The sequence below is a fragment of the Sipha flava genome, unplaced genomic scaffold, assembly GCF_003268045.1.
Source record: "Sipha flava isolate LNK unplaced genomic scaffold, YSA_version1 112_pilon_pilon, whole genome shotgun sequence".
NCBI lineage: Eukaryota > Metazoa > Arthropoda > Insecta > Hemiptera > Aphididae > Sipha > Sipha flava.
In genome coordinates this window covers 269,039-282,133 of record NW_020271731.1, presented here as the reverse complement: position 1 = coordinate 282,133, position 13,095 = coordinate 269,039, and the positions used below count along the sequence as shown (strand labels likewise).

At 28.1% G+C, this 13,095-nt stretch overlaps 1 pseudogene; it reads left to right on the top strand.

Moving 5' to 3' along the window:
* Positions 1 to 5,553: 5,553 nt before the first annotated feature.
* Positions 5,554 to 6,056, top strand: LOC112689467 (annotated as a pseudogene).
* The last annotated feature ends 7,039 nt before the right edge of the window (positions 6,057 to 13,095 follow it).

Sequence of the window (13,095 nt, the reverse complement as noted above, 5' to 3'; positions counted from 1 at the left end):
AAAAAGGTCTATAGTAGATCAGATTTATTTGACCCAGTACGTTCATTTCGAATTAACAAAAAATATTTTAATCTTTTGATTAAAATCACGTGCAACCTATGAAACGAAATGCATTTTTGAGGCTTAAAAGTATCACTGGAGTGAATAGTCGATTTGATTTTCATTTATACGCTACAGTGGAAAATAATATGGCCAGCTATAATTTTATTGCTGCCTTATTTTGGAATATCTTCTGTTCCATTTAATCCTTGCCGGTAAATCAAGCCTGAGGGTATACAGAACTGCAAAAATAAACATTAACTAGCCAACCGTAACTAAGACGTGTAAGCCGAACGGATTTTGAATAATTTTAATTTAAGTCACAACCATTTTTTTTTTTTTGTCGTTATATTCTTTCACGAATAACGCTGTTGATAACAGTTTCCTTGAAGTTCTTAGAATTAAATCTATCTGAATAAGTCATCCAAAAGAAGTTTCATATATTATTTCAGTAGTTTAGAATGAAAAAAATAATAGAGTCTACGAATACCAGACAGAAAAAGTAGTCTTTAAATGAATACATTTTCCCTATAAATCATCGCTGAAACATTGGATATATTATAACCACCAAATTTTAGACAAACTTTTCTTTTACGAACGTATTTGTGGTGAACGAAACGTTTTACGGAAATACTACGGCTGCCATTTCAGATGGTTAGACATTACTTATTTTATATAATAAACCGTATATTTTATAGTGTTCCACATATCATAACATTTTTTGAAAGAAGTTCCTACAAACAAATAGACGGGAAGATAAATTATTAAACGTGGCTAGATGAAACAATACAATATTATGATAAGTATTTATGTTTTTTTTTGTATCCAAGCTCATATATTTTATATATATATCAGGGTTGGCATGTATTAAACGTATATTATTTACGTATTATACTATGTATTATACATATAATACATGGATATTTTATACATCATCGGTGTATAATACTATATAATCCAATTATTATAATTATAAAATATAATTTTGTTGTGATCATTGGTCACACTGTTAATTTCAATAAATCAGTTATTTAATTGCTTATCAGTCATCATTTTGAATTATCGTTTATAATTTTTATTTAGCATTTAGGTTCTATTTGCTATTTACTCTATTGAGAAATTAGATTTAACAATTAAAATTTTAAATATTGCATTTTAATCAATTGGAGGTCGACCATAACATTATATATGGAATATGGGCTTTAATCGCATCAAAGATCCAGTAATAATTAAGCAAATAACTGAAATGAATAATTATTAATTAGTTATAAGTTATTACCAATAACTTATGTCAAATATTATAATTATATTAATTAATGACAAGTGACTAAGTTTTTACTTTTTACTCTGTTAACACTTAATATGCAAATACTGATTCTTTTTTTCTTACTTGAATAACTAGTTAGTTAAATAATTTTAGTTTTAATTTTTATTGTTCACTTCTAAGTTCTAAGTTCTAATTGAATATTTTTAATTTTAAATGAATACAAATTAAAAGCAAGATCCAAATACTACAAATTGAACTGTTTTTTTTATGTATAGCACGTACTATATATATATGTATATAATTTTCTATATTCGTTATTGAAAAGATAACAAAATAATCAAGAAAGATTAAATCATAATAAATTATACTATTTATTTTTTAAGAGTATTCCACTATTCTATTCAATATCAATATGCATTCTAAATTACCTACTTACTTGGTAATAGGTAATAACTAGGGCTCGGATTTATTTGTAAATAGTAAATACTAAATACAAATTTTCTATTACTAATAAGTAATAAGAATTACTTATGAAATGAAACCTACATTTCAAAGTAAAAATTTATTAATTACCTACATAAACAATACAAAATTAGGTAATTAAAATTCTAAGAATTTATCCAAATTACAGTAAAAACACTAAAAAAAAATTATTTATACTCTAGATATGCTTAAAAAATATTTAATAATAATTTAAATATTTTATGAAAAAAAAAATTGAAATAACAATTTATACGTTTTATACGTGTATAAAAATGTATAATACATTATAGTGTATAAAACTTTTATACATAAATTTACCCAACCTTGATATATATTAGGATAATCCTTATTTTTTAACTTTCAAAATTTCAAGCCAGGTACCCACCATTTTTTTCATTATAATCAGTAAGTAATTGGAACTAAATTTGGTCATGATGACTCACTCCCTTCCCGTGTCTCAAGAGGGTTAAAAATTTTTCATAGAGGATAGTTTTGTAGTTTTGTGAATTTAATTCAAAAACTATAGTACTTAACGTAAAAATGTATATAAGGTTTATTATATATTTTAATGTTACTCATAAAATATATATTTAAAAAAATTGTCGTTAGTCTGTAATTTTTCAAGAAAAAAAGTAAAATACGAAATATATATTTTATTTATTTCAAAGTAGATTTTTATATTTATTCAAGTGTATTTGATAAAATATTAAAAATACGAACAAATTTCTTACATAAAAATCGAATACAATTTAATATTTTAAAGAAGGTGATGGTTAAATTTTCAGTATAGTAACCATTGTATTGTAGTAATATTTGGATTATATAAAATAATAATTTTGAAAACAATAATTTTAATTAAATACGTAGAAGATATATTAGATTTATCATCATTTTCAGTAATAAGAATATTTGTTTGACGATAACCATGTGTTAAGAACTATTTATTACCACTATACTTGATAATTATCAATATTGGTGTCATTAAATATTTATCGCCAAAATGAAATCAGCCAACATGTTTAATTTTCTGTTATTCACTGACAGTGTTAGAAATAGATAATGCAAAATTTATCTAGATAAAGATGAACGATAATATGTCCAAATTTGACGCGGTCCCGCTGTGGTGCAAGTACATTGAGTACACCACTATCGTGGAGCCGTACCCGCTCTCTACCCAGCCTCAACCAGGGCAACGACAACACCGTTTTCGATACTACCCACCTACCTCGGAAAACCGGGCAGAGGTGGGAAAAGTTATTGGAACCGGTGGCAACGTACCGACCAGTCGCCTCAAGTCATCAACTTTGCTCTCGCGACCGTGACAGAGAAACGATCACCGTGACTTTACTGTTCTGTTACCACCATCGCCAAGCTACCTATTTTATATAGACTTCTTATTTTGTTTTGTGGTTGGTCTTTCGTTGTGTAATATATATATATATATCAAATTGCCCATCATATTGTGTTCATTCGATTTTATTTCTAAACTCACCATAACACCACCACTCAAACTTGACCGGCCACCTCACCAAGGAATAAAATACATCTACATCGACTTGAGGTCGTGTCAAATTCATCTAGATAAAAATAATAGATAAAATAAATAAAAAAATCTAGATAAAGATAAAAGATAATTTTATTTTTGTCTAGATAAAAAAAAAGATATTTTCAAAAAATGTTATTTTTTGGTCAATATTTTATATTCTAATAATATCTATGAAGACTCAATTATAATCAGGGGCGTATTTAGAAATGTCTTATTGGGGAGGAGTACAAACAAAAAGTTCAAAGTATGCATAGTTATAACTTGTAAAATATTTATAATATTGTTCTTATATAAAGTGTAAATTTTAATTTACATATTCAATTATGTCAAGACAATTCATTTTCTTGGTTGGTATTATGAAAAATCAAATAACTGGTAGTAAGATTCCATGAAAAAGAGATATTTTGAGTGTTCTCTTTTACAATATGTGTACAGTCAAACTAATATTACACGATAGCGCTAGTCTTATGTTTGATGAATGTCAAATTTTTTGGAGAAAAGCGCGTATACCAATTCAAGATCGATCAAATTGCGTAACAAAAATTAAAATGCTTTATAACGAATGCAGAAAATTAGATAAAAATAAAAATAGAAATACTGATACACAAAAAAAAAAAAATATGAATACGTTTAAAGACAATTTAAATGGCTTATTTGACATTGCGCATAGTAATGCTTTACATATTATAAAAATTCACGAAGATAAACTATTTTTAATAAAACAACGTGAAAAGGACGTCATGGATGCATAGATGGATGTAAAAATTCAAAATTAACCGGTCTTGAATTTTGAAAATTGTCTTTAAAAAAACAAAAAGCAGAATTAAAACACAAAATCTCATCGAAATCAACAGTTAGCTTATGTAATTATATTTTTAAAATTAATGTTAATTAATAATTTTAAATCATTACTTTCAAAAACAATGTTTCTAATAATTTTTATACTACAGTTGTGTCTATGGACTATACATCAGTGACAACTTCACTGATAAAGATAAAATTATAAATCTTGAAAGTCTTGGCCCATTAACAATCAAGTGAGCAAGAAAGGAAATTATAAACCACCGTTTATCGGCGGCATTAAATAAATGCAAAGTAAGTGACCGAGATGCCGTGCATTTACTTACAGCTGCAGCTGAATCGTTTGATGTCAATTCTAGTGAGTACATAATTAATTGATTTTCAATTAAAAGAGCTCAAGAAAAGTGTTGTGAACAATTATCTGAAACTATAAAATCTAATTTTTTAAATGTAAATCTACAATATTGCGTTGTACATTGGAATTCAAAATTTCTTCCAGAATTAACAAGAAGGAACACAATAGATTGTCTTTCTGTGATTATCACAGCTCCTAATGATGAACAATTATTAGGAGTTCCACAATTACCATCTGGGAGTGGAAATGAAATATGTTCAGCTGTGTATTATACTTTAAACGATTGGTGTCTATTAGATCAAGTTGAAGCTTTTGTATTTGACACTACTGTATCAAATAGTGGTCGTCTAAATGGTACATGTGTTCTTCTTGAACAAAAGTTAAACCGAAATATTCTATTTTTTGCTTATCGTCACCATATTTTTGAAATCGTTTTACAAGCTGATTTTGATACATCAAAACTATCTGATATTCCATTATTTAAATGATTTAAAAGTAACTGAGTGCATTTAGATTTACGTAATTTTCATACATGGACATCGCACCCAGAAGTATTTGAAGAATTAAAATATGTAGTTTAAGATGTTTTATTATTTTGTACAAAAAAAAATCGATGATAATTATCAAAAAGATGACTATAAAGAATTTATGGAACTTGTCATGATATTTTTAGGTAAAACACCTCCACGGGGTATACATTTTTGACCACCTGGTACTTACCATTTAGCTCGATGGATGGCAAAAAGGATATATTGTTTTAAAATGTTGTTATTTTATCAACGAGTAAAGCTCTCGATAATTGAAAAAAGAGGTTTACAAGAAATATGTTGTTTCACTGTAAAATGTTATTTAGATGCATAGATATGTGCTCCCAATCTAATAACAGCTCCACTTAATGATATTATTTTTATTAAAAAAAATAAGTTAATTATAAAAAACATAATTAAAAACTAGAAAAAGTAACAATAAAAAAAATGTATTAACCATTTTTGGTACTTAAATGATGAATGGGCCGTATTTTCTTTATTTGATAATCGCATTGATGACAATACAAAATCTAAAATGGCAAAACAAATATTGGAAATAAATAAAGATGAAATCAATACTGATGAACAAGAAAGAGTCTCAAAAAAAAAAAAAAATTGTTTTCCAATTTGATGACGTTCAACATTTTGTATGTAAAGATCTTCCATTTGCATTAATATCAAATAAATCGATACAGTTCTTTCAAAGATTTCGTATCTCAGGACTTTTTACAAACGGATCCAAGTTTATGGAAAACAACCACCGGGTATAAAAAAGCAAAGAATAATATAAGTACATTAAAAGTTGTCAATGATAGCGCAGAAATAAGTGTGAAATTGATGGAGAAGTTTAACGACAAATTTACGAAACAAGAGGAAGAAAAACAATATGTATTACAAGTAATTTTTTAGTATTTTATGTTCGTGGAATAATTAAGAATTTATTAAAATTTATTATTTATAATTTTAGATTGTTGAAGATTATAGGAAGCAATACCCGGGATTTAGTAATGACATTTTAAACAAACTTATAATAAATAATTAAAATACATTTGGATGTAAAAAATATGTTATATAATAAAATGGGATTGTTAAAATACAATCTCATTATAACTGCTATAATAGAATAATTTCAATACCGTGGCACACTCCGATAGCGACAGTCGAGAAAACAAAAGTTTAGTGCGTTATCTAAATCACGACATTTTATCCGATTTTTCCACTAATAATACCAACATATACGAGTTAAGGTGAGGAATTAATATAACGTAAATATCTTAATATACCTCCGTACAAAATGAGTTTAACTCATCGTAAGTCCCCTCCTATCCAAGGAACCTCCGTTTCACCGAAGTACACCTCCCCCAAATTAGAACAACTTCTAACAAACTACAGGTTACTACCTCAAAAATTCCATACTCAAATGGCAATTCGTCTCAAAATTCAAAAGCTACAACCAATACAACCAAAAGTAATATGACATCATCTAGCCAACAGAAACAACAGCTCCAACCATCCTACCACCACCACCTATAATCCAACAATAACATTCGCCGAAACATTAGGTAACAGCTCATATCCAAAAAAAGAACAAGCGCCATTGTATTCGATGCAGTAGATGAAGTTTCTCAAATAGAATACATAAAAAAGATTGGGGACATCATTGAACCCAAAAATATAATCTCCGTTTCCAGAATTTAAAAAAAAAGATTTTGCATCTTCCTAAACTCCAAAGAATTAGTTACCGAGCTTATATCTAAACATAAGACAATCGAAATACAAAATAAATCTATTATTATTCGCCACTTATATAACCCAGATAAGCGATTCATACTAGCTAACGTATACAACAATATCTCTAATAGTACTATATTAGAAGCATTACGTCAACATAATATTATCCCCTCTAGCCCCATCACCTGCCGCAGAGAAGGTATACAACTTGAGGGATATACCCACATACTTAGTTTTAGAAGACAATTATTTGTTAAAGCAGAAGATACACCCAAAATGCCCAGTTCCATACTCATAAACTATGACGGAACAAATCACCGTATTCATATCTGACGATCAAGTAACGTGTTTCAGTTGCAAGATGACCGGCTATGTAGCCTCAAAATGTCCGTTTAGCATTGAATCACAGACCAACAACATTGGAGATAGTAACGAACCTACTGACCTCATTAATGACAGTTGGATAGATAAGAAATAATGACCTTATTAATAATGAAAATTTAGAAATGGAAATTGACCAGACGACGATAACAACCGATAAAGGAGGTATTAAAAGAGCGGCATCAAACTCTACCACTTCCAACGTCACACAAGATCCAATTAATGTAATTAATAAAACCGGAACAAAGACCACCGATGAGAAAAAACAAACTATTACCGTATCTACTGCAACAAAAATTTAAAAATATCAAATTATCAAAAAATCTAAAACACTAATAAGATCGAATTCAACAGAAAAACTTATCGACAACGTTAATAATCATATTGAACCGGCTAGAAACATAAAAGAAAATAATAAAGATCTAAATATAAACTTAGACCAACTTAAAAATATAATAATACAAGGTAACTCAGACCCTATCGATATCTGCAAACAATATGGAACAGATACCAAAACTTTACTAAACTCAATTGAGTTGGTCAGGCTGGCAATTAAATCGCAAAGCTTGAAAAATAGATAAACACGATTATCAAACAAACTATTTGAATCAATTAATTTAGAACACAACGTAGCAACTACTTTAAATACGGAAGGCCGTTCATTATCTAATGATAACCCAACTGATTAGTAAAGCCATTAACTCTATCACCAAATATTACAATATCTTACATATATATATATGTATAACCAAATACACTCATAATCAACTGATACCCAACATCCATATCAAACACAATAATTAGCATGCATAAAATTAATTTAAACAAAACAAATACAGATCATAATATATTACAATGGAATATTAATGGATTCTATAAAAAAATTGACGATCTCAAAAGATTAATTCATAAATACTCTCCCTTGGTAATCTGCTTACAAGAAACAAATTTTTCCGAAAACCACATTGCTGAACTTAAAGGTTACTTTGGTTATTCAAAAAACCGTTCCGTCGGTGGTTAAACCTAACCAAAATAAATATGTAGTACAAGGATACAACCTATATCGCTATTATGCACAATGAGCAAAATAGTCGAAAAAATAGTCAGCGTTTGACTTAACTGGTTTCTAGAGAAAAATAAATTACTCGCCGAAGAACAATTTGGATTTCGAAAAAATAGATCGACCTACGACTGCCTTGTAAACATTGATACAGAAATATGTGAAACAATTGCATGCAAACAATACATGGGACTGGTAAGCTTCGATATACAAAAAGCGTACAATATGACTTGGAGATACCGAATTACTTCAATCTTACTAGACTGGGGTGTTAAAGGTAACATTTTATATTTCATACACAATTTCCTAATTAACCGAAGATTTGAAGTTGTTGTTGATGGACAACATTCATCCTTATATAACCTAAATAACGGAATTGCCCAAGGCTCATCCATAAGTGTAAAATTATTTCTAATCGCAATAAATGACTTATCTAAACTTATACCCACCCCTGGAAAAATTACAATATATGCGGATGACAGCAATATTTTCTTTCGACACAAATTTATTGACACATTAGGAAAAGAATTGCAGACATACACCAACTCGTTAAACGATTGGAGCAAAAATACAGGGTTCCAATTTTCACCATAAAAATCCCAGTTTATAATATTTTCACACAAAAAAAAATTAAAAAAAAACCAATTATAAAAATGGACAACAAAATAATTCCTTACACAAAACACTTAAAAATATTAGGTCTTACTTTCGACGAAAAACTTACATGGACCACACACATAAAAAAGCTAAAAGATAAAGCCAAAAAAAGACTGAACATTATCAAAGTACTTTCAGGCACGAAATAGGGAGCAGACTCTAAAACCCTGATAAACATTTACAATTCACTAATTAGATCAATTTTGGATTACGGATCCCCCTTATACGAGTATATGACATCGAGAAACTCAGCACTGACAATGCTTAACGTTATTCATAATGCTGGCCTAAGAATGGCATCCGATGCATTTAGAAGTAGTCCCATAAACAGCAAATTCAATATTACTGGAGAACAACCACTTAATAATCGGAGAAATCAACTGATGTTGTAATACGCAGTAAGAACAGCAACCAACCCGAACAAACCAAATTATTACACAGTATTCAATAACAGATTCAAAAATACTTTTAACAATAACAAAAGATTAATACAACCCATGTACAAAAGAATAAAAGAAAAAGAAGAAAAACTAAATTAGAAATAAATAATATATTGACTAGAGAAATACTTGTAAAACCTCCATGGATAACGACAAAATACTCGTTTGACATGTCGATAGCGATTTACAATAAAAAAGAAACCACAAATCTTACATACAAAAATGTATTCTGTGAATTAATAAACAAATTACCGGACCACATACATATATATACCGACGCCTCAAAAACAGACAAAGGGGTAGGTGTTGCTGCAGTTTTCCGACAAACTGAACTTTCCGAAAGGTTGTCGGATAATTGTAGCATATATACAGCTGGGGCACTAGCTATATATAAAGCCCTATCTTATATAATAAGTACCAACCTGCATAATAATAAGTACATCATTTTAACAGACTCCATGAGCACTCTAGCTAGTCTTAGTAATATTAATAACGATAATGTTATAATTAATAAAATAATCAACTTGACTAATAAATTTAACGATAACTTTTTCTTTGGATGGATTCCCGGACACTGCGGAATAACTGGTAATGAAAGAGCGGACTTACTTGCCAAGGAAAAAGCCAATAACCCACATCAACTATCCGTGTGAAATATTAAATCCGACAAAGATATTAAAAATATTATATACAACCAAATCAAAAATAACTGGCAAAAAAAATGGCTTAAAATGAATAGTAAATTAAATGAGATAAAAAGAACTATCGAAAAATAGAATAACCCAATGTCGCTCAAAAGGAGAGAGGAAGTCGTACTAAATCGCCTTAGAATAGGCCATACGCATCACACACATGGCCACCTCATGAAAAAAGAGCCACCAAAAATATGCCTTACATGTAAAATTTCAACTACAATCAAACATATTATTACCGAATGTAGACACAAAAGAGGCACGACAAAAATTTAACATACCGGAACACCTTCACGACGCACTGGGCCCTGACGAAAAATCCATCCAAAATGCAATTTTATTTTTGAAAGATATTGAACTGTACAATTTAATTTAAGTTACCATTATCATGTAAAATCAAGCCAATGGTCACGTTACCGAGGCTTTTTCCATAATAAAAAAAAAAAAATAAAAAAAATAGAATTATTTACATAAATCTGGCTATTATAAATTACCTTTTTTTCAGGAAATTAAATTTTATTCGATTTTTATTTAAGAAATTTGTTCGTATTTTTAATATTTTATCGAATACACTTGAATAAATATAAAAAACTACTTTGAAACAAATAAAATATATATTTGGTATTTTACTATTTTTCTTGAAAAATTACAGACTAACGACAAATCTTTTAAATATATATTTTATGAGCAACGTTAAAATATATAATTAACATTATATACATTTTTTCGCTAAGTACTATAGTTTTTGTCACAAAATAAAAATCACAAAATAAAACACTACCCACTATGGCAAATTTTCAACCATCTTGAGGCACGGGAAGGTGCCTCAATCATGACCAAATTTAGTCCTAATTACTTAGTGATTATAATTAATAAAATGACGGGTACCTGACCAAAGAATATTAAAAAGAAAATGTCTTCTTCTATAACTAAGGATCACCCTAATATACATATATATATATGTATGTATGTATACATACATATAATATTTTATATTGTGTTGTAAAAAGAAATACAAGCGAAATTAAGTATTAACATTTAGTAACATATTTAGATTAATAGGAGTTACATAACCGAAGTTCCTGGACAATTTCTTCTCCAGTAAAAATAATTTGTTTCATCGAAATTGTAAACAGAAAACATTATATTTGGTTATTAATATTCAAGTTCATAAAAAGTCTCGACTTTACTTGTAGAGTAAGTTGGTTCAAATTTTTATTTTATTTTTTAACTTCTGGAAAAATAAATGTTAACTATTTTTTTTTTTTTTTAAGGGTACTATATAACTTCATACATATCATTTGTATGCTTATATAAATATTTTATACTAAAGGAATTTTCACGGTAAGAAAATAAAAAAAATAAACGGCCCTTCCTTATACTTATAAAATGTGTGCATTCAGAATACTATCCTGGTATCTGAACCACGCCAATATTTATGATATTACATTTGTAGACAATTTTTATGTATGTATGTTTCATCATATATTTTGAATAAGGATATATTTACTACTCAGTGGTTTATAAATGAACATAACAATCCCAAGTAGAATGAACACAAAGCCATGACTTAATTATTCAAATATTTGAAATACACGAAACATACTATATCACAGAGATTCCCAAACATTTTGGGTCACATATCCATCAAAATAAAAACGTTTAATTTCGTCTCCAATGAATGAATAAAATTTATCTTATTATTTAAATATAAATAAATCATTGTTGATCTAAAAATAAATATATATAATAGTGTAACATAAAATATAAATATTTGCCTTGTACCTCACCCGAGAAATATTTGTGCCTTCCGGTTTTAGAACCACTACTATACCATAATACTTCTGAAAATTTTCAAAAAGAAATATATATAATTACTTTTTTCAAGAAAAGTCAATCAATTTTATTTATTACATTAAAAACGTCTAAAAACATCGTTGAAGATGAATATCGTCACTGTGGTACATTATTCAATGCCCAAATTTCTGTTATACTCATTAAATGTGCGTAATTATCTGTATAATTTTATATATATATATAAGTATATTATACGTGTGTAATTAATCAAACGAGCCTTATTCCATTAGTTTATGTTACTTAAAAAACAAAATATACCGAACAAACTACATACCTACAACACATTCGCACGGATCAGCATTGATTTTTAAAGAGTGATACACGGTCTCATGATAACCAGTATTCGTGTAAGGTACGTTCTATACGATTTGATGTGAAAATGTGGAAAAAGTAACTTTTCTATCAATAATCACTTTGGGGTTTGGTTTGATACAGTAGTCACACGGTTAACCATAACATCAGTTAGTAGTAAAAATATCCCGGGACCGTCAATCGCCGCGACTTCCGTGACGCCATCCGTATTCCGTGGGAGCCATCACACTAGAAGAATTAGTGCCATCCTTTTTTCCCCTCGTAGATCAGTCAAGTCACAAATCTATTCAAAAAATGTGCAATTATAAAATCCTTGAGTACGTTTAGATGATAGAACAATAAATAAAGAAGCTTGTAAATATCAGTAAAATCAACTGTTTTGCAAGGCTGGGCAAGTTAACGATTTTTTTGGAACTCGTAAGTTAAGTTATTTTAAAATAATAAAGTTATTTTAAATTAAAAGTTGCTTATATTTTTTATTAAAAATTAACAAGTTTATTAAAACTTGTTAAGTTAAAAATTTAACTTAAAAAAAAAAAAGTAATTTAACTTAGTTTAAAGTTAAAATTTTTTAATTTGGAAAAATAAAAAATTGCACACATAATATTAGTTTTTTTACGCTCAAGAAAATTACTGAGGAAATTTAAAATATATAAATAAAATAAATAAATGATAAATAAAAGTAATAACTAACTATCAAAAAATCTACTTTTCTAAAATAAATCTTAGTCCTGAACTCATACTCAAATCAATTTACAATTTTAATAATGAAATTAAATTAAAAATTATACCATAGTTGTTTTGTGATTAATCCCTTATCGACACTCGCTCTCAGGGTATTTACTATTTTCATCGAATATTCTTAGGATTTCCATGGGTTTATAGTATTTATACAATAACAATGTTATACAAATATAATGATAAAATATATCCCATAAAATAACTAT